Source organism: Elephantulus edwardii, unplaced genomic scaffold (assembly GCF_000299155.1).
Source record: "Elephantulus edwardii isolate Elephantulus edwardi_28Jun2011 unplaced genomic scaffold, EleEdw1.0 scaffold00016, whole genome shotgun sequence".
Taxonomy (NCBI): domain Eukaryota; kingdom Metazoa; phylum Chordata; class Mammalia; order Macroscelidea; family Macroscelididae; genus Elephantulus; species Elephantulus edwardii.
In genome coordinates this window covers 10,692,499-10,697,114 of record NW_006399766.1, presented here as the reverse complement: position 1 = coordinate 10,697,114, position 4,616 = coordinate 10,692,499, and positions in this window count along the sequence as shown.

The following is a 4,616-nucleotide window of genomic DNA, read 5'->3' as shown; positions in this document are numbered from 1 at the left end:
TGAATATACCAGAGCTTCTCTATCCATTCATTTGTTGATGGGCACTTAGGTTGTTTCCAACTCTTTGCTATTGTGAACAAAGCTGCAATAAACATAGGTGTACATATATCTGCCTGGGTGGCAGTTATGGGTATATTTCTTTAGGGTATATTCCCAGTAGTGGAATTGCTGGGTCAAATAGTATTTCTATTTGCAAATTTTTGAGAAAGCACCATACTGCCTTCCATAGTGGTTGCACCATTTCACCCTCCCACCAACAGTGAATAAGGGTTCCAGTTTCTCCGCAACCTCATCCGCATTTATTGTTTGCTGCCCTGTTAAATTTTGCTATTCTTACTGGGATGAGATGATACTTCATAGTTGTTTTATTTGCATCTCTCCTAGAGCTAGGGATTTTGAATATTCATTTATTTGTTGGCCATCTGAATGTCTTCTTTGGTGAAATATCTGTTCATATCCTGTGCCCCTTTTTCACTTGTGTTCTTTATCTTGTGCTCAAGTATTTTATAAATTCTAGATATAAGTCACTTATATGGCATGTCATTACCAAATATTTTTTTCCCATTCTGTGGCTTTCATTTTTACTCTGTTGGAGAAGTTTTTAGATGTGCATAGGGATTTATTTGATCTGTTTTATCCTCTCCTGGTTATAGATTTTTCAGGACGCTTGGAAGACACTTAATGAAATGTATAGTCCTTGGTATAGTCCTAGGTCCATGATCCATTGTGAGTTGGGTTTTGTGTATGGAGTGAGGTGTGGATCTTGCTTGAATTTTCTACAAGTAGTTTTCCAATTTTGCCAGCACCATTTGTTGAAAAGGTTGTCGTTTCCCCACTTACCTGATTTCATCTCTTTGTCAAAAGTCAATTGACCATAGGTAGATGGGCTAATTTCTGGATTTTTTTATTCTATTCCATTGATGTATGTGTCTGTCATTATACCAGTACCATGCTGTCTTAACCACCACAGCAGTGTAGTAGGATTTGAAATCAGGGAGTGAGATGTCTCCTACCTTATTTATCCATTTAAGGAGTGCTTTGCTTATTTGGGGCCTCTTTCCATTCCAAATGAAATTGGGAATTGCCTTTTCCATCTCGTTGAAGAATGGAATTGGTATTTGTATTGGGACTGCATTGAACGTGTAAATTGCCTTTGGTAGTATTTTCATTTTGACAATATTGCATTTCTATCCATGAGCAAGGGATATTCTTCCACTTCTCCAGGTCTCTTTTTGTTTCTTTTAGTAATGTTTTGTAATCCTTTGTGCTTCTAGTTAGATTTCCTCCCAAGTATTTTATCTTGTGATTAGCAATTGTGAAGGGTATTGTTTTTCTAAGCTCCAGTTGTGTTTTCTCTTTGTCACTGTAGAGAAATCCAATTGATTTTTGTATGTTGATTTTGTATCCTGCTACTTTGCTGAATTGGTCAACAATGTCCAATACTTTCCTTGCTGAGTCACTAGAGTTTTCTAAGTATACTATCATATCGTCTGCATAGCGAGATGATTTTATCTCCTCTTTGCCAATTTGGATACCTCTTACTTCCTTGTCTTATTGCTATTGCTAAGACTTCCAATACAATATTGAATAGGAGAGGTGATAGTGGGCATCCTTGCCTACTTCCTCTTTTCAAAGGGAATGCCTTTAATCTCTCTGCATTGAGAACAATGCTGGCTCTCGGATTTGTGTATATACTTCTTACTATATTGAAGAAATTCCCCTTTATTTTGTTGACTGTTTTAATCAGGAAAGGGTGCTGGATTTTGTTAAAGATGTTTTCTGTATCAATTGATAGGACCATGTGGTTCTTGTTTTTTGCTTTGTTAATGTGATGAATTACATTGATCCCCCCGCCCTTAGGTTGAACAATCCTTGCATACCTGTTATGAATCCCACTTGGTCATGGTGAATTATTTTTTTTTAATGTATCATTGGATTCTATTGGCCAGTATTTTATTCAGGAATTTTGCATCTATGTTCATAAGAGATATTAAGCTATAGTTTTCTATTTTGGTGGTGTCTTTACCTGGCTTTGGTATTAAGGATGTTTGCTTTATAAAATGAATCTGGGAGAATTCCATCTTTTTCTATTTTCTGAAATAGTTTGTGTAGAATTGGTGACAGTTCTTCTCGGAATATTTGATAAAATTCACTTGTAAAACCATCCTGCCCAGGGCTTTTTTTGATTGGAAGTTGTTTTACTACTTTTTCAATTTCTTCTTTTGTAATGGGTCTGTTCAGATGTTCAGTTTCAGTTTCTGTCAGTTTAGATAGGTTGTGCATATCTAAGTATTTGTCTCTTTGCTCTAGGTTTTCATATTTGTTTGAGTATAGTTTTTCATAATATTCCAATGTTAGCCTTTTTATTTTAGTTGGTTCTGTTGTGATGTTGCCTGTTTCATCTCTTATTCAGATTATTTTATCTTCTTCCTTCTTTTGTTACTTTTACTAGTGGTTTGTCAATTTTATTGACCTTTTCAAAGAACCAACTCCTTGTTTTGTTGATGGTTTAAATTGGTTGGTTTTGTTTTGTTTTGTTTTCTATCTCATTTATTTCTGCTCTACTTTTTATAATTTCAGATTTTTAAGAGGGTGTCGGGGTTTCTTGCTGTTCTTTTTCAATTTGTTGGAGCTGTTGTGTAAGAGTCAGTGGTCATTTTTTTCTTGCCTTTTGATGTGTTTGCTTATTGCTGTAAATTGGCCTCTGATTACTGCTTTTGTTGTTTCCCAGAGATTTTGGTAAGTGGTGTTTTCATTGTCATTTGTTTCAAAAATCTTTTTAATTCAATTTTTTAAATTTCTTCTAGTACCCACTCATGTTCAAACAAGTTGTTGTTCAGCTTCCAAATGTATTATTTTTTTTCCCTACTTTATCATCTTGTTATTATTCTACATCTTGGTTTTGGTGGTCCCATGGGTTTGTGTATATGTCAAATTTATTCAGCAGTATGCTTAAGGTTTGCAAACTTTTACATATAATTCACTAATTTAAATAAGGAAACAAACTTTGTTCTTTTCTCTCATCAAAACTGTCATCTTACAGTAGCTGGGTACCATTACTGAACATTATGATCAAAGAGTCCTCAGAAGAATCTTGACCAACAGGGGTTAAAATAAAGAACAGAATTTTAAAATCCCACAACTAGATTCTTCTGAAGTCACTGAAGTTGAATGAACCTTAAAAATATTGTCCTAAAAGAATGTTTAAACAAAAAGGTGTTCCCTTAAGTCTTTTTTGACCCCTTATAACTATTTTTATTACTAATTTTAATGAAAGTTTACAGAGATTTAGAGTTTCCATTCACTCATTGTTGTACTTTTCTCCCTGCTCCCCTCCACCCCCAATTCACTCTTCTCCTTAAAAAGTGAAAGAAAAACTCTTTCATTATTATGCAATCCCTCCCCCAAGTCCACTCCACTGTGCAGCCTTCATTCTGGACTCCTGTCATGACAATAATACCCAATTATATATCCCTTTTAAACAGTTCTCTCCCTCATCTGTTTCAATACAGTATACATCATTCCTCCCCTCCTTCTCTCTCTTCCCTCAACCACGCAATCAGTCTCATTTTACAACAGTAGGCCTATGCAGTATTTGTCCTTTTGTTACTGAGATATTTCACTCAGCATAATGCCCTCTAGGGTCACCCAAATTGCATAATATTTCATTAGTTCCTTGTTTTTCAGTGCTACATAGTATTCCATTGTGTAAATATACCAGAGCTTCTCTATGCATTCATTTGTTGATAGACACTTAGGTTGTTTTCTGCTCTTTGTTATTGTGAATGAAGCTGCAATAAACATGTGTGTGCATATGTCTGCTTGGGTGGTGGTTATTGTTTCTTTAGGGTAAATTTCCAGTAGTGGAATTGCTGGGTGAAATGGTATTTCTTGTTTTTTTAAAAAAATTTTTAATTGTGATCTTAATCAAAGTTTACGGAAAAGTTGAAATTTCATTCAGTCGTTGTTGCACAATTTCCTTCCTACAATTTCCTCAGTTCAAATTTTTTAAAAAAATATTCATGCATTGTTGCAATTTCCTCCCTCTCTCCCTCCTCTAGTCCACTTTGCAGTGTGCCTCTTATTCTGGACTGTTGTCATGTAGATAATGCCTAATCATTTATTCCTTTTAAAAAAATAAAATCATTTATTTTAATTGTCATTTTAACAAAAGTTTACAGAAAAGGTAGATTTTTATTCATTCATTGTTGCACATTTTACCCCCTCTCCCGCCCTCCCTCCTCCTCAAGCTGACTTCCCCCCCTATTTTATTTACAAAATTATAACACAAATTTGAAAAAATTCTATTTCCCTCACCCTCCCATCCATCAAATTGTACAATCCAATAGTTAATCCCTCTTCCCCCTGTACATCAAAAGGTATTTCTATTTGCAACTTTTGGAGACAGCGCCATACAGCCTTCCACAGTGGTTGCACCATTTTATACTCCAACCAACAGTGAATAAAGGTTCCAGTTTCTCCACAACCTCGCCAGCATTTGTTGTTTGCTGTTTTGTTAAATGTTGCTATTCTTACTGTGGTGAGATGATATCTCATAGTTGTTTTGATTTGCATCTCTCCTAGAGCTAGGGATTTTGAGCATTTCTTCATGTGCT